A 27,273-nucleotide genomic window follows, 5' to 3' on the forward strand; every position below is an offset into this window, starting at 1 on the left:
ACTTGACTTGGCAATCTGCGAAGAAAAAGAATTGAAATTACCTGCGTTACCTACGCCTTAAAATAAACCCGATAACCCCACTCTCAATACGAGCACCATGGCCTCTGGAATTTCGCATTAAACCCTGACACCGCACTTAGGAGAACTGTTATCCGTACAGTGATGGTTGTGATGGGCTCTTCCCAGCACTTCAAAGGACTTCCGTTTTGAACGTTGAAGTTGGCGTAGTAGGGTGTCCGTCATGATGTTGCCCAATTTTTGAAGAAGATATTCTGCCGGCAGCGGCGGTCAAACCTGGGTGAGCTGCGTGCGAATCCGAGGCGTTACGTCAAAGCTACAGCCAACGTTACTAGAACGCTCAGTTGGGAAACTCGCCGTCGAAACTTCGGTCGCTGGCGTCCACCGCGACTGACCTAAATACGACAACAGCGCCACTCTTTATCATTTGTCTGTACTGTGGTCACCTAGAGCTTTTAGAAAGCATGTTTTTGCGTAAAAACAAACGGAAAAGACTCTTTTCGTATAAAATTCATTGGAGCTTAGTACAAAATGAAGGGCACGTGATGTTTTTATAATCTTTAGTTTGCAAGGTTTTGCGGCACAGTTAATATTGTTTTTATACAACCATGCGGGGGGATCGGTGGCCGAGTGGTCTAGCGCACACCAGCTCGGAGCGCGTAGAGCAAAAGCTCGCGCTGCAGAACCCAGGGATCCTGGGTTCGAGCCCCACCCCTGCCGGTTTCGATCTGGATGAGCACCGTACCGGCGTGCGGTCGTGTATCACTACTGCGTGATGCACGTTAAAGACCCCAGGCTAGCGGTTGTACCGCACTGGCTAAATTTCTCCTCTACAGCTGGGAGACTCGTCGCACCTGTGAGGCAGACCAAGTTCTAGGCTGTATAAACATACACACAACCCAATTTTTTATACAACCATGCCGCAGCGCGTCCCGACCTATGTTCCTTTTAACTTCTGTAGTAATTCGCGGCGCGCCCGCTGGGGAGACGGGGGTGGCACCCGTGTAACCTCTTCCGCTGTATCTGCTTCGGCGCCAAAATTGCCGATTAAAGCCAAAGTAGACGTCACGTGCGGTTCCTCGAGTGGCCGCTGCGGGAGAAATGGCGGTGTTGTGTTCGCCATTAGCTCGGTGCTCGAGGAAAGATTCGGGACACTTTTATTCAGAGCAGTCTCTATGGCAGTTTCCTAACTGCCCCAACTGAATGGTTTAGTAACGTTGGCGACAGCACAGCACAGGGTTAAGAACCTGCTTCACACATGGGGTTTGTGTAGTACCCGATGCCAATTGCATGCGCTCTCTGAAAAAAATACAAAGAAATAGCCGATAAAAAAAATACCGTTTTAGCGCTGGCAATGCCAAGAGCTAATACGGGGAGATGCCATTTCACGCGCTTCGGAACAAATAAAGATATTTAAAAGAAAATGTTCATATGTTTTTTTCTGTTTTTTTTTGCAAATTTTTTAACGCGTTTCACGGTGGGTGAACGCGACGCCGATGCCCAACGTCTTCGCCGTGTCGTGTCGCAGCTATCGGTGTAGCTGTACTGTGAATTAACACAAGACCGCTCGATTGTTTTCTAGTGCGTTCTGGCTAAGCGTATTCTCAGTTGTCATCCAATGGATTATCACACGGAACGCCGTTTAAGTTATTCCGAAATAGTCGTTTGGAATTTCCTAAAACACGATGCCAATATTTGAATGGCAATAACCTTCCGCTTGTAGATTATTGATTTTGCTTTTGTATACTTGATACAATACGTAGGGTCATGCGAATTTCCTATTCCTAGAGGGTTTATAACCTTGTTGCTTAACAGGCTGATATTTGCAACTTTGCTTTCACAGTATATGTAGAGCCAGGGTATTTTATACGCCCGTCAAGCCGAGAAGGTTCGAGCACTCAAAAGAACGTGTGAGAGAATAATATGTTTAGATGCTTGAACAATGGCTATTGTTATTGGCACCTGAGTGACAGGTTATTTTTCAATAACAAAAAAAAAAGAAAAGGCGATCTTACATTAGAAGCTTATAGCAGGGAGTAGCTATAAAAAGCAACGCTTCCCTAAGATATATAGTGTGCCTGCGTGTATATGCATGTGTAGACTTCGAGTGAGAATGATTGTCCTCTTCTTGGGAATTCTGCTCTTATATCACAGCCATGCTGCTTTATCTAAAAACACAGGAGGGGATTTTCCTGATGCCAACGAGGTAAGAAAATACCGTTCATCCAACTCATTTCTTGCGAGCTGATAGATAGTTTTTTTTTTTTCAGTAGCTTATACCCCCTACATGAAAGTCCATATATGCAAGTTCGACGATCGAATTGTTAGGATGGTGTTGTTAGCAGGAGCGAGGATAGGATAGCACAAGACGAGTGAACCCTCGAAGAACTTATGAACACTGGACCATCAAGTGGGGCCTGACGCGGATGGTCGTTCGCGCCACGGTCCCGTCGTCGTGTTTCCCTTGCTAGCAGTACTCTCCCGACGAGAACGGCCGACCCGGCATGTGAAAAGGAAGATATCATATTCGCTTACGCACACAACTAAAAACACCTAAAAGGCGCGACAGCTGCCGACAGTGGCGTGGGAATGAAGACAAAGACTTCGCTGGACTTGGGGCATTATCTTCAGTGTCACAGTCCTCTGCACCTGCCACAGCCACATGACAGCACTGTCTAGGCTATGGGACTTACATCAAGAAGCGTCAGGACGTCGGTGGCTGAAGACAGGGGCGAGGGATCGTCTGCCGACTTTATCTGGATGGCTGGCTGGCAGGCGTATTTGCGTACGGGTTTTACCTTTCCACACGGCCGTGCATGACACCCAGGATCACATTTTTGTATGCAAAAAAAATGTTTTTATTACTATTAATACTTTTATCTCGTTCGGCTCGTCAAAGCATCCGGGAGAAGGGAAAAAAAAAGCGCTCTGTCCTGTCCTGTCTTACCTTTCTCTTCTCTTGTCGTTTGCGCTAATTTTATCTGATCACACCGTATTCCCCGAAGACTTTTTTAATGGCGTTGTCAGTGACGTCGAACTCAACTCAGTGGAGCTTGAATCGGAACTCCTGAAAAAATGGCTCAACAACGAGGCATGGTGGGCCCTTGAAAACGAGCCGCTCTGCCTCGAGCTATGTCTGCCTAGCAGAGTCCGTCTTCATGTCTAACAGCCATACTTGCGATATTGATACGCCGCACTAGGTGCTATTTAACCGATAACCCCCGCCGCGCTGGGCGGCCGTCGGAAGCCTTCGACGCGATACAGTCATCTCGCGACATCGCCATGAATAACGATCGCACGCTTCATTGCATCACCTGATGGGAAGAGGGTTGAACCAGCCGATGATCCTTGGGCATGAGACGTACTGAATCACCACGGCAGGCGTTTGTAGTTATTCCAGAACGCAAAGAGCCCATTCTGCGTCCGGTTCCGTCGGCGGCCGGAAACAATAACAGAGCTACGGCACAGCTTTCAAAACCTACGTTTGTGTAGTAATCGATGGCCACTGCACGCTCCCTCTGAAATTATGCAAACAAATGACATATATCAAAATGCCGAAATAGTTTTGTCAATGCCGAGAGCTCGTGCCGAGAGCCAGGCGTTTATGAGCCCCGGAACCAAAAGGGACTCACAGATGTACATGACATAATAGTGAGATATCTATTTTCATAGCCTACTCCATACGCACGAAGCCTGGAATTTCGGCGAAGGAGCCATAGAGTGCCCGGTCGCAGATTTGGAGCGCGAGAATCTTGTAGCACAGATCCTTTCTCAGGGAAGCTGGATGTCAGCGCTTTTGCAGCGGCAAGAACTCGAAACATGGTTTTCGAGTCCGACGACAAAAGAAGCAGTAGCGCGTGGAACGCGAGAAGCACGAGCTGTCATTCCATTGCTCGGGAGAAGTGTGTTTCGGAGTCTCGCAAAGCGGGGTGCCCATCAAGTGGCTCTTCTCACATCCGTCTGCCGCTCTACCTTTTCATTCCCGGCGCCCACGTCTCGTAGAGATCTGCCAGGCTTTGTCAGTATGGAGGAGGCAATGCTAGTTCATTCTGAACTCTTCTTTTTAGACGATACACGCTGCGTGAACGCGACACCGATGACCCACGTCTTCGCCGTGACTTGTCGCAGATATCGCTGTGATTGTATGTGGAATAACACAGGACCGCTACATTCTTTTCTGTTGCGTTCTGGCTAAGCGTGACCTTCGTTCTGAACCACTGGATTATCACATAAATTGCCGTTTAGTTTATTCTAAAATTGTCGGGCCGGGTTTTCTAAAAAAAATTGCGATCTTTGAGCAATCACAATAAAAAATCTTCCGCCTGGAGATCACAAACTTCGCCTATGTATAGTTAAATAAAAACGTGAAGTTCTTTTCCTAAAGGTATTTGAACCTTATTGTTTAACAGGCTCAATTGTTAACTTTATTTTTTTTCGGTATATACAAAGGAAGGGCATTTATGCGCCCTTCAAAACAGAAAAGGTAGATGAACAAAAAAGAACGTATGCAAAAAGTATTTTTTTTTACACTTGGACAATATCTATTGCGGTTTAGCTGCTGGTTGGCAGGTTTTTCTTCATTAAGCAAAAAAAAGAAAAAGAAAACGCAGATGATTTTATTTTAGGGACTTTCAGCATATTGCTATATAAACGCTACACTATGCCCAGACATATACTGTGTCTCCACGTACATGCCTGCGTAAGCTTCGGCGGACGATGTTTGCCCTTTTTTTCTTGGGAATACCAGTCTTTTGTCAAAGCCATGCTATTTCATCTAAAAAACACATCGGGGATTTTCCTGATGCAAACGAGGTAAGAAAATGCCATATCATAACCTATTCGTAGCGATGTGATGATCAAAAATTTATTTCAGTACTTTGAACTCCCATACTTGACGGTCTTTACATACACAGCTATGACGTTCCAAGGTTTCCTTTGAAGATGATTGATTGAGATGATGAAGATTTGAAGACTAAATTCACCACAGCCTCATCACCCCGATGATGCCTTTAGCACGGAGTGTGTTTTTGGGCAGGATATTACGCGGAAAGTGTCACGCCGGAGTGTGACAAAAAATCGTTACACACAACTCAAGGCAACATAAAGCATACGCAGCCGTAGTTGCCAATGCGTAACGATCCAGGAAGACAGCAATCAGTCGTGAATAATCCTCTGAACTCACGATTAGGCGAAAATTATGGAACAAACAAGATCTACCAAGCTTCTCATTGGGAGCGAAACCCCCCGATCGTGTATTCAAAGAGAGCCATCTCGAAAGGCAGCCGTCCAGTGAGGCGGAAAACAAACAAACGAGAACGCAGGCAGTTTCTTACCTTGGAAAGAGCGACCAGTTGGCGTTATAGAGTGCCACGCGCATCCCGCTGGACTGCGCCTCTCAATCAGCCGCCGCCCGCATATATTCACCTAAAATGAAGGAGTCGAGATGGTGCGGATTCAACTGAAAATTAAGGCTTCATTGGCAAACTTGTTCCAGAAGTAAAAAAAGGAAGAACACACGTGAAGAATGCACCCGCGAGCGTTGACGGAGGCAGCAGCAATCGACGTTGCCTCGGCGTGACAGCTGGCTATGACGAGAGTGAATCAGTGAATATGTCGCCAATACCGCTCTCGGCTCCTTATTTCCTGTGCTCGTCAGCTCCAATGCTCGACCTAGAATCTGCGGAAGTAAGTTAGAGCAAGACTGAGTAGGCTAGGTAATTCCGGAATACTTATATTTTACACTCGATGTAAGAATAACTCCAAACTTCTAGATGCACAAAGAAGCGTTTTGTTTAGGTCATGCCCGAGGCATTTCTCCCCACTTTAATATTATATCACCCCAAGGCGACAAGAACAAAAGACTATGGGTTAAAAAAAAGTGAAATGAGAGTTTATTGAGAACGCAAAATTCCACAGTCCTGTCGAGTGTGGAATGCGTTGAGAATAACGACATGAATGACGTCGGATCGCGTTCGGCGTCGCTAGGATGATTGTGTTTATCCAGGGACTATCTCGTAATGGAGCTCTCCCAGGACAAGAAGTACCTTGTAGGTACCAAAGTAGCGCTTAAGCAGCTTCTCAAGGTGGCCTAGTTATCGAATTGGTGTCCACATAAACACCGGTCTCCGAGATGTAGTTGGACGTTCCGACGACGAAGGTTCTACTCCTGAGTATCGACACGATGTTGGTCTTGTGACCGGAGCCTGAGGAGCTGTTGGACTTCCTCTGCCCGCTGAGTGACGATTTGAGTGTCACCACGCTTGTGGTCTTCAGGTTCGAGGCGCAGCATTGCGTCCAGCATCGCCGTTACTTTGCGACCATGAACCAACTTGAATAGTGTGACCCCATTAGTCTCTTCAACCGCAGTAATGTAGGCGAACGTTCCATACGATAAAATCTCACACCACGTTTTCTACTCCACGTCGACGCACATGGAGGTAATGACAGTGATAGTCTTGCTTAACCACTCCATTAGCCCGTTGGTGTGCGGATCGTAACCAGTGGTTCGACGGTGGCTCGTGCGGCTAAGTCGGATAATTTTTTGCGTCAGTTGCGCACGGAACGACGACTTTCGATCTGTGATCAGCGCTTCTGGACCACCAAGCTGGAGGAAGATGCGTTTAGCGGATAACTTAAAGGGAACATAAAATGAACCTTTTAACCTTGCCAAATAACTTTTATAATAATTCTTCAATTTTCACTGAATGCCGAACAGGAATCTGTTTTCGTTTCAGTTTATTAACTTCTACTCATGAAATAGTTGAAATATTGAGTTTCTCTTCCTCTTCAACTCACCGCAAAACAAGCCGCCGCAAACTTTTGACGGTCGTGACGTGCCTGGAACCGGACACGAAAGTTATCTTGGCGGTAGGAAAATGGGTGCGGTAGCATAGAAGTGACGCTGATGGCGACGCTGCTACGCTTATGGCGACGATGCCACCGACATATTTTCTGAGCCGGCGCCTGTCACCATCGCGACAGACATGAACACACCGTAGCTGAGCGAAATTCAATTAAATGTTCTGTACTAGAGCGACCGCGTTGGACTGGTTTTTTTACGCCGGTACACCTGTTGGAATGTGCTGCTACTCTTGCAACAAAGAATACAATTTCTCGTCGGAATCGGACGACAAGGAGTGGCGACTCCAATGTTAGAAATGTTCCGAGCATACTCATATGATGTGGGGTCCCTAAACCAAGAAGCCTTCACCAAGTGCTTGGACGTGTTTCCTCGAGTGGCAAGTAATGAAACTGCAGCCCTTTTTTTAAGCTCGGAACTGCGCAAACCGTTCTTCGGGCACTTGCAACGAGTGTGTTAGCTACGACTTCTTCCGTTGTGACTGAAGCGACCGAAACAAGCGCTCTGCGCCACGCGTACACACTCCTGCAACCACTGCAAGAAGCGCAGAAGGTCGACAGCACGACGCCCGCTTCTCCACCGCCGTCAGCCGTTTCCGCAGTAGCAGAACTTGCACAGAGTTTCCCAGAGACTCAGGATTATTCATATTTAATTTGCCAGCGTAGGCTCGCCGGGCAGAGTCGATAAAAAACGAAAAGAAAGTGATGCAGCACACCGTCTTAGATGATCACGAGTTTACTAATACAACAAATCTCGCCCACGCCTTTTCTACTATTTCCAAATACGAGGGGATCTTAGCAGAGATATAGCAACGTAGAAATATGATGTCGTGATCGTAGAGACGCTGCGATTGTTCAAGAATGCTAACACTAATCACTTTTTACAGGTGAGGAAAACGCGTCAACATTCGCATCCTTCATTCACATATCTTGATAGAGAACGCGCCAATAATACCTTGGTCTTGAACACACACAAAAAATGCGCAAAATAATTTTTAAAAAAATCTGGGCGATGTTCCAGGACACAAGTGGTAAAAAAACACCACTCCAGTAGAAGTAATCAAAGACGACGGCACGAACGTTTCTGCTTTCTTGAGATTTCCGCTGCAACAACCCTGCATGAGTAGATGGATCTTTGCTTCTAGGACCTGCTGGGGTATCATCGCGACGCGAGACGAGAAATCAGTCAAGTATAGTGCTCTACGCGAAACGATGAGCTTCCACCATACCTACAATGCCAATGATCACCACCGACGCCATGTTTTTTCAGCAGAGAGCAGGAACCGCAAAAGAGGGTAGGTGCAGACTTATCTTACTATTGCTTCGTTTGGAACACAATAGATGGCGCATAACTCGGCGCATCATGAAATTCGGCAATTTCCGTTGCATTGCAAATTATGTATTGCACGCAGTGTGGATCAGAAAATGTTAACAAGAAATTCAAGAATCATTTGCCAGATAATAATTTTTTATGAACGCGCTGCTGGTGAGGTTCGCTCTTATTCAATAGGCGACGTGGATTTGATGACGTTCTTTGGCACCTCGTACACATCGCAGTGAAAGGGCAGAGAGCTTTCGAAAAAAAGAAGGTATAAAAGAGTCCGCCTTTTCTTTTAAAAGTTCTCGAGCGATAATTTTTTTATTTTTTTTTATTTTTGTGTTTTGGTTTTCTTTTCGCGCCTCTTACGACGTGCGGTGGATTAAAATCGATTTTAAATTGTTTCATGGGCCCTTGGACAATTTCAACAACACTCCCCGATGGAAGGGCTCCTGACGTGTCCCAGGGGTCCAGCCGTCAGGTCGTCATGACAGGCTTGGAACACTTCCGCTGGAAAACTTGTGGGGATAACCAACAGCCACGACGAGTTGTTGCCAAAGTTTACTTTGTAGAAACGTTGACTTCACCAACGTAGAATTTGTCAGGTCTGGTGCGAATACTCGTGGAACAGCATTTCCTTGTTCCTCCAGTTACTCGATGAGTGTGCTAAGTTTTGTGTAGTTTCATTTTTGAGCAGCTGTGTCGCTGACGTTCACTGTCTACGCCATCGTCGTCGATGTTTTCTATCACCAACTCGACAGGTGCTCTCAATAAACAGTCGGAGTCTCTGTGCTTACGGCCGGACATGTAGACCACAAGCATATCATATCCTTGGAGTCGGAGACCAAATGGTCGTCGGTAACCGCGGGAAAAAGGACTTCCACACACGTTCGGAAGAACCTTTGTTACCGCCCAGATAACGGCAAGGCATTCCTTCTTCTTCGTAGAATAATTGATTTCCGCCTTTGACAGCGTCCGACTTGCGTAGGCAATTACTCGCTCAGTTCACTCCGGCCGGCGGACAAGTGTCCCACCCAGTCCTGTGTTACTGGCGTCCGTGTGAATTTTCGTCTCCGGAGACTGGTTGAAGTGAACGTGGGTCGGAGGTGTCTGGAGGCGTCCCTTGAGCTCGACAAAAGCATGCTGCTGCTCTTCCTCCCACTTAACCTTCACGGCATCATTTGTCAGACGTGTCAGCGGAGCCGATATTTTGGCAAAATCCCGAACGAAGCGTCGATAGTAGGAACAAATTTCAATAGACCTCTGAACCGCTATCTTATTTGATGGGCGGGAAATTTTGGTCTGGCGAATATTTTTGCTTGACCATGCCGCACTCCTTCGCTGCTGACAACGCGAGACAGCAACTTCATTTCAACTTGGACAAACTGACATTTCGTTAGAGTGAGCGTGCGTCCAGCCGTCATGATGGCCTCCAGCGCAGCACAAAGTCGTTTCAGGTGCGTTTTGAAATCTGGAGAAAATACTAGAATATCGTCGAGCTAGACAACGCAGCTCTGCAATTTCACGCCAGCCGGCACCGTGTCCATGACATGCTGGAAGGTCGCTGGTGATATGCAAATTCCGAAAAGCAATACTTGAAAATCGTACAGCCCATCGAGTTGACAAACGCGGTCTTCTCACGGTCCCATTCATTGACTTCGATCTGCCATTAGCCGCTTTTGAAGGTCAGTGACGAAAAGTAGCGGGAGTCGCGTAGACGCTCAAGAGTATTATCGATGCGGGGAAGAGGGTATACGTCCTTCTTTGTTACAGCGTTTAGGAAAACGGTAATTCATTAAGAATGTGAAGGTTCCTTTCTTCCTTAACAAAGCGACTGGAAAGCCGACGAACTGCTTTACGGCTAGATTTTTTAACCAGGTGAACATCCGCGACATGGCAGCACTAAAGCATTATGACCCGGATAAGGAGTTTAACACGAAGTGTACTTTTGGGCAGGATTTTATGTAAAAATGTCAATCTCAAGGGTGACAAAAATAGTCTCATACAGGTCGACGCAAGATAAAGTATACACAGCCCTGTTCGGGCCTCTCGAAGGTTAGTATCTGAGACTCGCTTTCGCAGGTCCTCTGCGAACTTCACGTAGGGGCGAAGCATTCCCCCAGACTCTGTAGAAGGGAGACTGTCAAAAAGCGGGAACACAAGCTCCTTGCTGAAATTCAATTGGGCAGGAGTGAGACCCGTTTACCGATTAGTGGTCGTACGGGTTGCGAATGCAAGCTCGGACAGTTTCGAGTCCCAGTCCTTGTGGTGCTCTCGGTAGGCCACTCACATCATCTTAAGGTTCCGATTTACCCTTACCGTGATGTTTGCTTGTGGGTGGTATGGGGAAGTTATTTTGTGCTTAATTCCCAGCACCGCGCATGCATCCACAAGCACCTTACTCGTGAGATAGGAGGCATTATTGCTTACAAGCTGTGCAGGAAAGCCAAACCTAGCGAATGTTTCGAGTAGACACTCCCAGATTTTTGCGAATCAGCTTCCGCGAAGGAAATAACTCAACCCACTTCGTGAAGTGTCGGTTCCCACCAACAAGTGGTGATTGCCGCGGGTACTACGTTGGAAGAAGCCCATGACGTCACAACAACAAATCTGCCATGGGCTCTCGCTCAGGATTGGTTGCATGAAACAGGAAGGCTGACCACCACGTGGTTTTGCCTTCTGGCACACCGAGCAGCTACGAGCGTACCTGAGCACATCCTGCCTCATGCCTGGCCAGGTAGCAATTTGGGATGACATTTGTAAGTCGTGCTCCCACTGCTGTGTCCTGCCAAGGCAGAGTCATGCATGTTTCGGATGAAAAGCTTACGTAGCTTGCGGGGTGTCACGGTCTGGAACGCCGAGCCACCTGGATTGTCGTCGGCCTGGGGGATGTAGCGCAGCAGGAGGCCGTCGTCGCTCATCAAGTAGAAGTCGAACTCCTCGTCACTTGGGCGGTAGAATGGACCTCTTGCTGCCAGCCAAGCGGACACGTGTTGGCGGAGTCCATCATCCAGCTGCGCCTTGCGAAGCTCCTCGCGGCTCACCAATGTACCCCACCGTGAATCTGGAGACCCTCGTGTGGTGGCCGCGGCGGTCACCAAGCCATGGGTATCCTGCGAGGGTTCCTCGGGAATTTGAGCACGAGAAAGCGCATCAGCAACTTTTTAGTTGACCCCGGGTGGTACACAATGGAGTAGTCGTACTGGTGTGGCGTAAGCACCCAACGAGCAAGACGTCCAGCGGGATTCTTAAGTCCCCTTAGCCATGGTAGCGCTAGGTGATCAGATTGAATCTGGAACGTTGCGCCATCTAGGTACATATCGAAGCGCTTCAAAGCATGAATGATGGCGAGGCATCGACGTTCTGCGACACTGTTGTTGCCCTCGGCTGGAGTTAGCGTGTGGCTCGTGAAAGCAACTGGCCGAAGCACACCGCCATACTCCTGCAGCAAGACAGCACCCAGGCCACAGTCGCTTGCATCTGTCTGCAGAACGAACGGCTTGTTAAAGTCTGGGAACTGTAAACAAGCGTTGTCAGTCGCGGCTTTTGAAAGGGCTGCGAATGCACATTGTTGTTGTTCGGCCCAACACCACTTGACGCCTTTTTTTTTAAGGTGATTGAGCGGTTGCAATATCTTGGAACAGTGTGGAATGAAATCCCTGTAGAACGCAATCATTCCCAGGTATTTTTGTAGGCTCTTTACGTCATGTGGACTTGGGTATTCCGTTAGCGCGCGCAACTTATCTTCGTTGGGACGGAGCGTGCCGTTATCCACGACGAATCTAAGGAGGTTAATCTCGGGCGCGGCCAACTGAACCTTTCCGGGATGAATCGTGAGCCCAGCATTGCGCATTTGCTCAAGTACATTGCAAAGGTGGTTGACATGCTCCTCAATAGTTCTCAAAAAAACAACCACGTCATCCATGTATGCCATGGCGAATTCGTACTTCAAGTTCCCAAGTACAACATCCACCAGGCGTTGAAAACTGACTGGAGAGTTAGACAAGCCAAACGACAGTCGGGGAACTCGAACAACACTCTGTGGTAGATGAAAGTCGTTTTTGGAACGTCTGATGGGTGGATCTCGATCTGAAGAAACCCGCGACTGCAATCCAGCGTTGTAAACGCGGTCGCGTGACCGAGCGCGTACATCACGAAAAAAAGGCTGGGGAAAGGGAAGCTGTCTCGTACGGACACATCGTTAAGCCGCCTGTAATCCACACAGAGTCTGGCTGTTCCGTCTTTTTTCGGAGCGAGAACAACGGGGAACGCCCAGGGTCTTTTCGACTCACGTACTGAACCGGTGTCGATCATTTCCTCGAGCGCCGCATCAAGGAGTGCCCTTTTGTGGACGCTGATCGGTCGAGGGTTGCACCTCCGAGGCGGCGCGTCAGCGGTTTCAATTCGGTGCAGCAGAATGTCAGTCTTTCCATGTGTTTCCGTGAACATCGGTGAGAAAGACTGCAGGACGGCTTGCAGCTCCTGCTTCTGCTGGCTGCTTGCGTGGCACTTTCGCATCGATGCTCGAACGACGGCTGGCAAGACGTCTGGCACATTGGTGAAGTAGGCTGCAGTGGTCGGGTTACGGACGCAGTCCTCCCGTTTGGTAAACGGAGTCAGCTCCGGGTGTTGTCCCAGCCGGTATCCACCGCCAGAAAAGTCGAGTGTCATGTTTTCGCCTGTAATGAAATTTCGGCCCAAGATCACGGGTACCACGAGTCCTGGCAGATAAAGAAATCGCTGACGCCGCTTCTTTCCATTAAACCAAACCTGCAGCCTCACGGCTCCTCCAGCTGTCATCGCTGTACCAGAAGCTAGCTTCAAACGGGTTTCGCACTCCCGGAGGCTTATCTTTTTTGATTTGCAGAGTTCGAAAACGAAATCCCCTATAAGCGAGATAGCGGCCCCAGAATCCAAAAGTGGGGCAATTAGAAAATCGAGCAGTGAAATTGTTGTGCGCGGTTCAATGATGTTAGGCTCGGGCTGGACTCGACATACCGATGGAATCTGTGCCGCGGTCTGACCGCTCCCAGGGACTGCAACGGCCGTCGGCGAACGGCTGTCTGGTTTGAGCGTCGTCGGCCGTAGTAGTTTCCCTGGTTGTTTTGGTTCCGGCCCTTTGCCGCCATCTCGTGCCAGCTCTTGTTTGTAGTGTCCAGAAGTCTTCGACACTGGTTTTGGTGATGGCCGCGCTGCTCGCAGTGGTAGCAGCAGTCCGACGACAGTTGCCTGCTTAGGTCACCCGCACCGAGGTGCCCGTCGGAACGCCTCCAGTGATCGGGTAAGGAACCACTATGGGAGGGCCTCCACCAGGCTTGCGACTGGCTGTTGTGGGGAGGGCTTGTTCCGTTTCAGAGGGGGTCAATGCTGCTGGGCTGCAGGTTTGAGACCGCCCCGTGGCAGTTTTCGCCAGCACTTGCAGGAGCAGAGTGATGAAGATGGTTCGCTTGGGTGGTGATCTCTGTTGGGCCCCAGTATGATAGGGCACGGCACACGACCTCCCACCTGTCGTGGCGACCCCCGCGCGAAACCCTCACGGGCCTCGCAGTGACCTCCGAGGACCTCTCGGGGAGAGTTAGGCGAACATACGCTTATCCCGCACGGAGATTGCCATGCATGCCAAGCCAACTCTCCTGGTTGACGTGGTGGGGAAGGGAGGTCTCGTTCGGATAGTCCACTTGCGTGGAGGCCTCGGGGCCCCGCCATGCGCATGCCGGTTCGAGCACGTACTTGGGTGGCGGCGGCGTCACGTAGTTCCGCTCGGCATGAAGAGCTTCCTCGATGAGGCGGGCGCCCCGGGCTAGCTCTTGAAGGGTCTCAAAGGTGCGGTTGACCAGGTAGACGTGGTACTTTGGGTGACACGGTCTTGTGACCCGAGCTACCCTTAGCAAAAACAGACCGTACTTCGAACGAAGTTGAAACAGATTGAATACGAATATTCATTTTTTATTTATTCTCTATTATTTTGGCCGCACTCGAAATACGTGCGTAATGTATTCAAAATACATTATAAATATGAATCAAAAAATATTTTAGAAATACCAAAAATATTATCCCTTTACACTCAAGATGCCATTTGTGCCTTAAAAACCGGTTACAGAATTTTTTTTTATTTACGATTGTGTATGGAAATGGTGTCCCTGTGGTATTTGAAGGCACTACTAAATACATCCCACAAAGCTACATTAGAAACGAACACAAACACAAACACCATGACGCCCTGAACAGCTCATTCACAGTCCCGTTAACTGCTCTAGAGCATTATATAGCCTACATATTGAAGGTAATCATTTTTTCGGTGACCACCTCTGCGCCTATTAAGGTTCCAAATATTTGATCTTCTCCTCGGGAGTCTGTCAAAGGGGAAACAGTGTTTTGAAGTTCGTGGACGATATCTCTTACTAAAAGCATTGGTACAACTAATAACAATTCGGCGCAGTCCCTAAAACAATATCCACAGAAACGGCTCATAAAATACATGTTATTGCTTCTCTGCGTAGCACCACTCAGGACGAAGCGAATCAGGGCAGTTTCTTCACTTTAAAATACTGTAAACGACTTTATTTTCGTGAGGACTTAATTCTCGCAAAGTTCGCGAATCGCGTACAATTCCGAAAAATAGGTCGCGTGAACAATTCCGGCAAAATGTAAAAACATTAAAATCTATATTGCGATCCCAGCGCGTCGCGAAAATTAGAATTTGCGAATTATTCCAAAACTCCAACTTTGACCTAAATCACGAAATAATAAGCCCGCGAAAAATAAGCATTTTACAGAAGTTATTTTGCCTTTCCTTTTTAGTAGTAGACTATTTAATATGGTAGTTAATGTCACTATAATAAGTCACTATTCACATCACGTACAATGGTGAGTATACACGTTCAGTGAACTAAAATTGTGCTAACGAAATCACGCCAAACGTACCTGTTCACAGCATCTGCTGAAGCTTTCCAGCATCAGCAAATGTTGTGGTTGTAGTTCCCGAACCCCGTTTGTGATTGGTGTGCAAGGAACTGATCAGGTGTGTTCTTGATAGAAAGAAGGAAACATAAACTGGGCTGATTTATCAGTGCGATGCTGCGCAATTCAGTTGACAAGCTAATCAAATGTTGTGTTTAGGCGCTTCAGTGTACTCCATATCTGCTTGAAGTGAACTTCTAGAAGGGGCGCGAGCTTTTCAATATTTTGGTAGTTTAAGTCAAATTACCAAAGTATTGCAGTCAAAAGGTACTTAGAGTATAACACAAAAGTATTTACGATTTTCAGGTATTTTAAGAGTATTCTGCACGTATTTTTGATTGCTTCATTTTTTTAGGGTTGGAGTATATTTTGCATTAATTAAATAAATATTTCAAGAATTATATATGAAATGTATTTTGTTCCTATTAATTTAGTATTTACGTATTTTAAAACGCACGAACGGAACTTCAAATGTAGTTTAAGTAAAGGTATTTAAAAATGATTTTTAGAAGTATATTTTAGTACTAAGTAAAAAAAAAAAGAAGTTTATATTTTCGGTCTATTTTTGTGTACTTACAATTATGAACTCTATTTCAAATACACTCAAATTAGAATGTGGTATATTTCAAACGTATTAGTTTTCGCTAAGGGCTATAGTCTTCTCCGACTCCCGGGACTTCGGGTCCGCCGTCTTGAAGAGCTCTTGCATGATTCGAACGTACTGGACCAGACTTTCATTTGGGTGCTGCGTCCTTGCCTCGAGCTCTCGGAGAATCTGCGTCGCGTAGCCTGCAGACAGGAACTCTTCTCGAAGCCTTGTCTGGAAGTCCGCCGGGCTGGTGAAGGGGACCTATGACCCCAACCAGCACTTGGTGCTGGCTTGCAACGCCAGCGGGACAATCCGCTCCACGATGAAGGCTTCCGAGGCACCGGAGGCAAGGTGGTACGTCTGCATCTCGCCCAGGAAGTCTGCCACGGACTTGACGTCGTCGTACCAAATGTAGACCGGAACAGTCAAGTGTGGTCGGGGCTCTCGCGGTGGGGCCTCCTGCTGGCCCGGCCTGTGGGCCAGGCGCTGTATCATGGAGTCGCACACCTCCGTGAGCTTCGTAAGCAGGTTCATTTGTGCCGCTGCGGCCATCGCGGCTTCCTGCTCCCGCGTGAGCATTCCTGCAAGCACAAAAAAAAAAAAAACGCACCCAAAAACCCAACACAAGTGCGCAAAACGATTGCCGCGGTCACAAAAACACAGTCAGAAACACGCCAATACAACAAACGCGGACTTGACCGAAGCACGGAACGACGGTAGGAAACACGGGGTATGCGAAAAAAGCTTACCGAAAGAAGAAACCAAGCCCCGTGAAATTCCTGCGAGTGGGTAGCATACCCCGGTTGGGCGCCATTGTGGTCGGTTTGCCCTGATGCATACCCGACCCGGAGGAATAACACGGAGCCGACGGTTTCAACAACGAGAAACTACATTTAATGGGACATGGACGAGACGATTAACATGGTTACGTGCGGCGCCTGAGTCCAGGCAGCGACTCCCTGCGCGCCGCCTCTGATGCGTCTTATCAAGGCGGCGCACGCGACGTACACGTGGCTGGCGTGACGTCACCGCCACGCGGGAAAAGTTCGGCACCTTTGCCTCGCAGTCGGGCTACTGGGCTGGGGAGCCGCCAGGGCGCCCACAAGCTATCCAAAAAAAGATGACATCCTTAGTAGAGAATAATCATCCTAACTCAAGTTTAGGCAAAAATATTGTAACAAACGAGACCTACCAAGCTGCTCATTAGAAGTCCAACCCCCGATCTTGCATCCAACAAAAGGAATCTCGAACTGCAGCTGTCTAGCGAGGAGAAAAAGAAAGAAACAATAAAGCAGGCAGTTGCTTACATTGAAAAGACAGGCGAGTTGTCGCTATAGCTTACCATACGAACCCCGCTGGACTGCGCCTTTCAGCCAGCCGCTGCCCGCATATATTGTGACAAATGAAGGCAAGAAAACGATGTATCATAAACTTACAATTATGGTTTAATCGGCAAACGTGTGCTAGAGACAAAATGAAAGAACACACGTCAATAAGGCAGCAACGAGCGAAGGTGCGTCGACGTGACAGCTGGCTGTTGCGAGTGTAAATTAGTTAAGAAATCGCCAATACCACGCTCGGCTTCTTAATATTATCACTCGTCATCTTGAATATTCGACCCCGATTGTTCGATAGTTCGCTAGGGAAAGACTTACTTATCTTTTACACTCGCAGTATGCATACACAAAAAAAATTCTAGATGCGCGGAGAAGCATTTCTTTTCGGGCGTACACGCGGCAATATGTAGACAGCTTTGAGCGAACAAAACTGCGAGTACAGTCATTTGGGTAATTCATGAAACAGGAGTCTATCAAACGTCTACACAGGCGGACTTTTTTAGACCAGACGAATTTTTTCGGTCCAGGCGACTTTTATTCGTTGCGTTCCAGTTTAATTTAAATCATAATTGGAACGCTACAATATTTTTTTAATAACCCCTTGCTGAAATTGATGTTGGCACCTTTGTTGTTTTTAATTGACGCGGTGCTGCCGCTAGATGAATAAAACCATGATGACATGAGAAGAAAGTGTTCGAGTTCTTTTTAAATGTCGTGCACTCGTATCTAAAACTGTGGTACTATTTTATGCCCACCGCATAAACTGCGGTGGGCATAAACTATTCTGTGCGGTGGGCATATTTTGTGCGGTGTTTGTAGACATGCTATCAATGTATTTGACGTGTATTTGTACTTGCACTTGTCTCTCCTGCCTGTAGACAAGCCCATCAAGTAAAAAAGGTGTGGTGCAGGGTGTTTATTGTTGCTCGGCGAGGTGCCCATAGAGAGCTGAAGGTAACTCATTTTGTTAGATCTTGGTTGTACGAAAATAAAATATTATATATATATTTTTTTTTATTGACAAAAGAGGTGACAAGCCTGTTGATATATTAGGCTCAAGCCACCATATTTCATTGAAAAGCGGAATGGAAAGAGTTAAAGCAAATGACGAGCGTCGATTTGGCAGAAGGAAATGGGGCACAAAAGATAAATTGATTTTTGACAACACAGTGCAGAATGTTATTTTACTCGAAACATATCACGATAGAGTAAAATAAACATTATTTACTTCCGTGATTTATTTTATCCAGTAATCGCTTACACCAAGAAAATTACAGAATAATGCGTTAGACCACTTGACTACGAGAAAGCACTTACGTGTCAAGCCCAAATTCTTGTTGAATCACTGTACCCCACTGAATAAAGTGCATGCGCTCAGTGTCGTGTTTATGCGAAAAGTGGTACGTAGTCTTTAAATGATTTTTGCCTGGAAACTAACACAATATACATACCAAATCACCACCGGCTTGCAGCACAATGCAACCTCTGTAACACCACAACTCTAAATGCTTTTTTAGCCTTTTGCACTGACCCTTCTTTAGGGCTCTGTCGAAGAGAAAACAAGTAAAGAAACAAAGAAAGAAAATAAACAACGGGATGAAAAAAGGACAACTAATCCTAATATCCGAAATTAGATTTTTTTTTTTTAATTTTACTTACCTTTGACGCGTCATTGAACTTCCAGCTTTTTCTGGAAGAACGTGCATGGGTGTCTAGCTCGTCAGTTCTGCGAAACTTCTCGGGACTAGCACATCCCTCGGAGCAGTCCACATCCCCGCACAAACTCGCCCAGTCGAGCGAATCAACGAAGGAACACTATAACAGCACACGACACGAGTCAGCAACGGCAAGTTCAGATCGCAGAAATTAGTGGCTCACACAATCCGGCTGGTCCCGATATCGAGGTTTCGAAATGGTGCGCTCGAGCGAGGTCTCCTGGGAAGGCCACCGTCATCGGTTTGCCCTCGCTGGGGACGGAAATAGGGCATGTTTCATTAGGTTGTGATCCAAGCCAACGCTCCCTGGGAGCCTGCGCGACGTACCGTAGCGCATGACGATGTGGTATAGAGCCCTCTGCGCAGCCAGCTTCGGCCAAGGCGATCGGGCGCTTGCGCTCATCGATGTTACCACTGAGTATAAATAGTCCTTTAGCAAGGCACAGTTCCTAAATGGAACAATAAGCACCTGCGAGAGTTCTGTGCTATAAAAGCGCATCCGCAAATACATTTTTGGTCGCGATTCGACTATCTGCTTGGGTCATCTTCCGCTTTTGCTAAGACATAACAAGCCCATTGAAGCATTAGCCCCAACCCGCATGCAGAGGTGGATGCTTTTGTTGGCAGCCTATCGCTGCGCCTGGCAATATACGAAGGGTCAGTTTTTCGAAAATCCGGACGAGCCATCGCGCATTTCACTAAATAACACGCATGATGTGAGCAAGTCTGTTGCATCCCAAACTGACCAACCCTCTGGGAATGAGAAGCGCCAGACATACTAAATTTTGCTTCTTACATTCGAGAGTTCCAAGTATAGGTGAAACAATTTCAATCGAGGAAACTAGACCAAGTTACCCTGCGTGGGAAGTTGGCATCGCCTTGACAAGTGTCAGTGCGGTAAGTTGCGTCATAAGCGTGAACAGTGAACAGCACTTCGTGCTCGCCAACGTACTCTTAGAGACAACGTTGCCTTTCTCGGGGCAAGCAGTGATCCGCCGTCCGCTGCGCAACCCGGCCCAGACTCCTGCCGACTCATACCTGAGACTTCGCGGAGCGCCACATTGCTTCGTCTCCGCCGGTTTGCAACATGGGTTCGTACACAGTAATATAAAACGAAGGAAGTGAACGCAAGGAAACGGCGACACAAACAGACGTTTCAAAAAGAGGACGACCGGAAGCTGCCTCGGCTGCTTTTGAAGCCCTTTACCTGTGCCGATCCCCATCTGTCGTTCATCTGCTACAAGAGCCAGCGCGCTAAAGTGAAAATTAAAAAAAAAAAAAAAATAGTGCGGGAAGTGATGAATTTTGTCATGGTGCCGACTTGAGCTTTTTATTTTATATATTTTTTTCGGTATACCTGAGAGCGTAACAAATGCTATCATCTGTATTTGCTGAATACAGAATATTGTCTTCCGTTTCACCTTCTTGCGTATTTTGTCACAGAAAAAGTAATTTCATAGAGGTTCCAATTAACATTACGCCTTAATTATTCCGTTGATATGGTTTTAATTGTTTCATGCTGGTCAAAACTACCCTGTTTTCCTGGGCCTTGCTTTTTGAATTATCGGCCTATTTTATTTGACAGTGTTTCACCTGTTTTCATATTTAACTCAAAACCCCGATTTTTGTTATGCAAAATAAAGCTCGACGCACAACTCTTAAATTTAGCAGAAATATACGACAAAGATAAAAACCCCTATTTAAGTAACAAGCAAAAATAAATAGTGCAGTACATCTTCTTGTTTAAGTTTTCTTTTTTTTACCTATTCTATGATACAGAAAGTGAGTTTATCCTTCTCTTTTTAGGGCGCTTGAAATAGATTGATTGCATATTCAGTTAAAATATTTGAATGCATTTGCAGGTTATGCAGAAGCTACCTCGAACATTCATGCTTCAGTCACTTGGAAATTATTCGGGTTTAACATGTAGTTATCAGAATTTCTACAACGAGACACAGAGGGGTCAGACTTACACAAAATATGATGCCACATCTAAGTTTCCGGAGCACACGTGAGTACTAAAAATAGTCATAATATTGACAAATAAATCACGGCACGATCGGAGTTTTAACGTATTTACTTTGCAGGGAGAGAGCACTTCACTATGTAAAAAATGTGACTGGAAACAGAATATATTTGGGCCCTAAACGAGGTGAGCTAACGTCTTTCCTATCAAGCATGCACTTTTCAATCCCGAACGCCGTGACAAAACGAATAACATCCGTTATATCAACACGATAGCGTTAGGGAGCTCGAGTCGCAGAAAAGCCAGCCTCAGTGGCGTGGCAGAGACGCCTGCGTTGGTGACGTGACCCGAAAAAAGTTATTGGTCGAATAACTCATGACGTCACAGCCACATGACCTCAGGTAGGAATTTCGAACAACCCCCAACGCTCATGCGAAACGTGACGTCACACGTGGAAAAAACGTAAATGATAAACTTGACATGTAATGGGAATTAAAGTTAGCCGCAAGTCTCATACGATATCCCTTTATGAAATAATTCATCTGCCTTAGAAAAAAATTTAAGAATTTTAAGCGGGATTTGAACCCACGAACCTTCGGATGCGAGCCACACACGCTACTATTCAGCCGACGCAAGGCACGCTTGCAAGGGGGTTGAAAAGGCCATGCGAACGCGGCCCGATAGCGTTATCGCGTTCTACTCTTAAAGGCGAAGCTTAAGCGTCCCCAGTTTTTTTTTGTTAAAAAAGGATAGCTTTTGACTTAGAAATCCACTTCTCACCGCTTATTCCTTGAGTATATAGGCCATTGGGTAGTACTTTTAGAGCCCAGTTCTTAGGGGCCCGTTCCCAGCTTGAGCGGCGTTGGCGTCGGCATCGACGCCGCCGTCGGCGTCGGCGTAACCAAGGTCACCCCAAGGTCACGCGGCCCCCCAAGGTCATCCCAGGATCACCCCAAGGCCACGTGACCCCCAGAGGTCACGTGATCCCCCGAGGCCACGTGCCCTCCCCCGGTCACGTGACAGTCCCCCCCCAGGTCACGTGCCCACCCCCAGGGTCACGTGACCCCTCGCCGAGGTCACGTGACATCCCCGATGACACCATCATCACTGATGACGTCACCAGCATCCGCATCGTCATCGTCATCATCACTGATGACCTCACCGGCATCCGCATCGTCTTCGTCATCATCACTTATGACGTCATCAGTGACGTCGCTGATGACCTCACCGGCATCCGCATCTTCATCATCACTAATGACGTTATCAGTGACGTCACCGATGACCTCACCGGCATCCGCATCGTCATCGTCATCATCACCAATGACGTCATCAGTGACGTCACCGACATCCGTATCGTCATCGTGATCATCACGGATGACGTCATCAGTGACGTCACTGATGACGTCACCGTCATCAGCATCGTCATCGTCATCATCGCTGATGATGTCATCGGAGTCCGCATCGTCATCGTCACTGATGTTGTCATCAGTGACGTCACTGATGACATCATCGGCATCGTCACGTGACCCCCCCCGGTTCCCTTCACCCCCCCCCCCCCCCCGCGCAGTGCCCTTCCCTCCTCTTCCTCAAGGGCTGCGCTCTAATTCGGTGTTACAGGGAGTTGTAAACGGCTTTCACTTTTTTTTAGTTATGTACACGCCTGATTAGAGTGAACCCTTGATATTTCAGAATAATTTTTGGATCTGGAATCCGTTCCATTAGTATATGAGTAGCTTTAGTACCTTTTTTTTGTTGTTGTACTTAACAAAGTGTTCGTTTGTCTCTTACCACTGTCCTGGTGTGTATTTGGAGGTGGGCTGTAGTGGTACGGTGCACGTTATATGAATATAATCCAGTAGGATACGTGCCGGCTTTCCCCTTACCTTGCTGGGTTAATAGTTGCGCCACCAAATACCATTTTAATACTGTATGCTTTACGAGGTTTCCTACAAACCACGAAAGTAGACGTGCCTTTCAATATAGAGGCTTGCAGACAGCCGGCATGCTTCAAATGCAACAGTCATTACTATAGCAAAGACATCAAATTTTGCTCGCTACTCATGTTATTCGGGATAACTTTGCTGTTTCTAAAATGCTTTATCTTTGTCGCATTTTTGCCTGTAACAATATGTCACACACTTTTCAACAGGTAAACATATTAAACCAGAATACGAAGTGGATATATTGTTTTCCAACATGAGAACGTGTTATATATCAAGGGACCCGCACCCAGAGTGGCCTAAAGGTGGGTGTCAAAAACTAACTTGGGCACAAGTGGTGTATGTTCGAGGTTAAAACATTTACGACGTCTAAGTGATTTGTGATTAATGTGTATTGCCTCAGGCAACTGAATAGCACGCGCAAAAATATGATCTTGAAGAAGGTTATTAAATCACTTTCCTTTTTTAAGTCGGACATTCGTTCTTTTTTTCTACGATTAAGCAGAAATTAAAAGAAGGTACAATTATTTGACTGTCTGAATGCGTGCACCCCTAGAACTATAAAAAACAGCATCTCGCGTGCACAACAAGGGAGAGACGCAGGGACGACACTATTCTCCGTGCGTAATCATGTAACTTGAACAAAAAAAAGTTAGCTTCTTGTGACATAACCTGGGAGAGGGAAGGAAAATAAAAGGCATGCAGCTGGGCTAGTTGTTGGTGCAAAATTGTTTGGGGGGAGCAGCGTTAAAAGACGTAGAAGCACGACGAAACAGCACATAAACAGCGCACTAACTTAACCTGAAAGTTTATTGCCGTGCAAACACAAAAATGAAGAAGTAGAAAGGTTAGAGAACAAAAAAAAACACAAAACAACCGATAACATCTCGCATCAGCCACGCCTACGCACAGTCACAAGAACCTGCCACATTTTTTTTATTAAATCAGGCTCGTCACCTACAAGGGCAACAAAGGAGCGCTCACACACGCGTACGCTCCATGAGCTGCCATGAAATATGCTTCCTGGATCTCTCGCAGTTTTTTATTTCTGTCGAGACAAAACCTAAATGCCATAGAATGACGGCGAGCAGCCACACCTACTACAATTGAAGTCCCCTAATGCTTCTATTTACAAGTAACGACAGCAAGTACTAATGAAGAAGCACATCCCGTAGGCACGAAATTGCGTCATTTAGTTCACTGTTCTGCTTCGCACCCCATTATTTTCCTAAAATCTGCACCATAACGCAGTCGTCGCTTGAAGGAATGTTGCGTTTAGTAGAAACCCCTTCTCCAGGACCTCGAACTAGAATGAACCGCTAGGTTGCTTCAGGGCAAATAACGGAAGGAAAAAAATGTTCCCTTGCCCTTATATTTACACATCTTCCCGTGTGACCAGTATACATCTTGCCGAAGCACAGGGGGATCTGGTACACAGTTCTGCTTGCACATTCAACGGCCCGTTGAACAGCAGGCCGCCCCGCTCTAGTCCCAGAGGAACAAAGGCGGGACAGCTTAGATGACGCCGAGAAGACCACAGGCACATCAAACCTGTTGGCCACGTGCTTGATTCAGTGGGACAAGGAATGGACATACGAGAGTACAACAGAAGGATGGCTCACTGGGTGAGCCATTATTCTGTTACTCTATCTGAAAACGAAGTTTTGTTTTCAAACGCTTTGCTCCGATAAAGCAATTGCTCCGCGCCCTAGAGTTCTTGTGCCGTGAGATCGTGCCTGTTGATTATAGTCAAATTCTTTCTTCTTCTCTTCAGGGTTCCAACTAGCCCAGCTCCCCACCCTTCTACAACAGATCTGGTAGTTGGCCCTTGTTTTTCTCCAGGTCTTGTACACCAATTAACAACATTCTCACAAGCGACTCACCAACGCCCGCAACAACCGCCGAATGGAAGCCCGCAGAGGAAAGCCTTTTAACTTGAGTCACAAAATTTAAAGCACACCTCTGGTTACTCGACTTCAACAGAGACACCCGAAGGCATGTCCCGGTGATTACCCTATACGGCAATTTCATTTTTCTACTTTTTTGTGAAGTTCATTAGTTTTATTTGTTTTAAGTAATGAAAATTGCCATGCCGGGTTCTGATTTCTGGTGTCTCTGTTGAAGTCATGTCACCATAGGTGTGGTTAAGTTTTACGACTCAGGTTAAAAGCTTGCCTCTGCGGGGTTCGCCTCGGCGGTTGTTGTGGGCGTTGCTAACTCTATTGTGAGAATGAATATGGGGTATACTAGACCTAGAGAAATACAAAGGCCAACCACCAGACCTATTGTACTCCCATATGTCCATGCCTAGTCCCACCGAACCAAGCACGTTGGCAATTGGTTTATATGCCTTTCGTCTTCTCGGCACCATCTAAGCTGTCCCGCCTTTGTTCCTCTGTGAGCAGAACGGGACGCCCTGCCGTTCAGTGTTACATCAAGTATCTCACCTCATATAATGCATGAGCAAGCGGGAATGTGTGCCAAATTCTTCAGTCCAGCTGCAGTGTGTATATTTTTTCAGGCGGGAAGATGTGTAAATATAATGGCAAAGGAACATTATCTTTCTCAGTGTTCTTCGCCCTCGGGGAGCTACCGGCCCATTATTCTCGCCGTTATTCTATAAGATTAAGATGTTGTCACGACACCAAAACAAGACAGCTGGAGACATAGAATCATAATTTATGGCTACTCATGGAGCGGGCTCATTTGTGATCGCTCCTTTTGTTGCCTTTTTAGGTGGCGAAGTAGAGTTAATTAAACCTCGTTCAGTTTTGTTGTGATATCGTCTATAACACAAAAGCCATTGTCCAGTTGCTTATAAGCGCACGCACGTAAGACATACACTACGCAATTTTTATTTTTATTTTGTTAATTGGTCTATATCTTATCAACGATCTTTACAATTAAAAGCAAGTATCATGCTAAAACATTTAAAGTGTTTTTTTTTTGTACCGAACAATATATAATCAAGCAGCAAAAAAAAAAAAAAAGGCAAATGATTCACACCCCGAGAAAACATGACGTAAGCCCCGCTTCAGCCGCGGCAACTTTTCCAGCATTTTGAGGTTGCTGACGGGTTGTTCCCTAGCTTTCCCTAGATCGACACGAATTGCTGAGATCGGGTCCGGCTCTAAACGGACGAGCAACTCGAAAAACTCGGAGCCGTTTGAAGTAGCAGCAACCAATAAGGGACGCGATATTTTCACGTGACACCAGCGAGGTGGTGACGATGACAGCTGACAACTTGGTTCTGGTTTGAAATCGATCGTTTTTGGAAATACACTTTTCAGAAAGATGAGTTTTTATTCTCAACGCGATTCGAAGACATAAAAACACGTTTTTAGCTCGTAGCTGTGCGTCTAAATAGTGCGAGAAAATTCAAAGTCAATGATGTAAATGGCAAGTCGTAGCGATTCGGTTGCTGCTTGTGAACGCGGGCGGCCCGTGTTGCTGGTGTTGCGACGTCAAGTTGCTAGGCGAAATGGCTCCGTTTGAAGCGGGCCTAAATTACGACTAAACTGCAGCCATTGTGCTGGACTAAGCAGTGTCGCGATAGTATATTCAAGACACGTTCGCGTATCTGTATTTATATATCGAGACATATTTCAATAAATTATTTTGATCTCATTGGTGAGCTATATTTACAATGTAGCGCTTGCGTTGTAATACTCTTCCAGGATTGTGCATTTTCTTACATCTGTTTGTGGAGATGGTCGAAAACGAAAGTCCTATATATAGTAATCAGTCGAAAAAGCACGAGCACTACTATCTGCATCCGTCACGAACTGCTACCTCGTGGCCTATTAAGGTTCGGGAAATAATGTAAAGTATGTACCGATGTATGCATAATGTATGCATACATCTATTTATCTGTAAATGTGTTCGGAACTACTTTTTTATCTTTTTTTCAGAAGTATATCAGGGATACCCCATTACTTCGGAGACAAATGTATCTCAGTGTCTGTTTTTTCGCCTTAAAATTTCTGTATCTCAGTATTTATGTTCCGGGATAGTTTCGGGGGCACCCCTTCCCAGCCCTGCCATAGAACGACCTTAATGTTTTGTTTTAGAAGTAGGAAGCTAATAACAACTTGTTCCCTTTTTTTATTGTTGTTGGGGGGGGGGGGGGAGTACGAAAGCTAAGAAGATTTCTAATTTGCACCAAAGGTGTTTTCATAAATACACCAGCGTACTGCAATATTTTTTTATGTTAAAAACCGGGGTAATAAATCAAAAAATCAGTTTAACGTTTTGTTTAGTTAGAAAATTATGAAACCAAGCATAAAGTCAAAATGGCTTTTATACAGGAGCTTAATGTTCTGTTTAAAATTGATTTCAATTTTCAGACTGTAACCTGTATTTGACCGCAAAACGATTTCATAAACCTCCGGCAAAATGCCTAAAAAAATTCAAACAGCACTGCAAAGGTCAGGCATTCAACTACACAATCAAGGGCTGCTTCGATTGTTGATCCAAAAAAAAAAGAACTAAAATTATAAGGACATTTTGAAGGTCTCTCATGCATATTTTTTGAAGTAATAAAATATTTTTGTTCCAAAACCTGCCTGTTTT

General features: G+C 46.4%; 1 long non-coding RNA gene across 1 annotated transcript; it reads right to left on the reverse strand.

Moving 5' to 3' along the window:
• Window positions 1–16,810: 16,810 nt before the first annotated feature.
• On the reverse strand, window positions 16,811–17,495 carry LOC120850027. Its single transcript, XR_005718049.1, has 3 exons — window positions 17,086–17,495; window positions 16,936–17,003; window positions 16,811–16,849 (listed from the first exon to the last, which is right to left on the reverse strand). It is a non-coding gene; the product is annotated as an uncharacterized LOC120850027 (long non-coding RNA).
• Between the last annotated feature and the right edge of the window lie 9,778 nt (window positions 17,496–27,273).

Source organism: Ixodes scapularis, unplaced genomic scaffold (genome assembly GCF_016920785.2).
Source record: "Ixodes scapularis isolate PalLabHiFi unplaced genomic scaffold, ASM1692078v2 ptg001547l_1___fragment_1__unscaffolded, whole genome shotgun sequence".
In the NCBI taxonomy this organism is placed as follows: Eukaryota; Metazoa; Arthropoda; class Arachnida; order Ixodida; family Ixodidae; genus Ixodes; species Ixodes scapularis.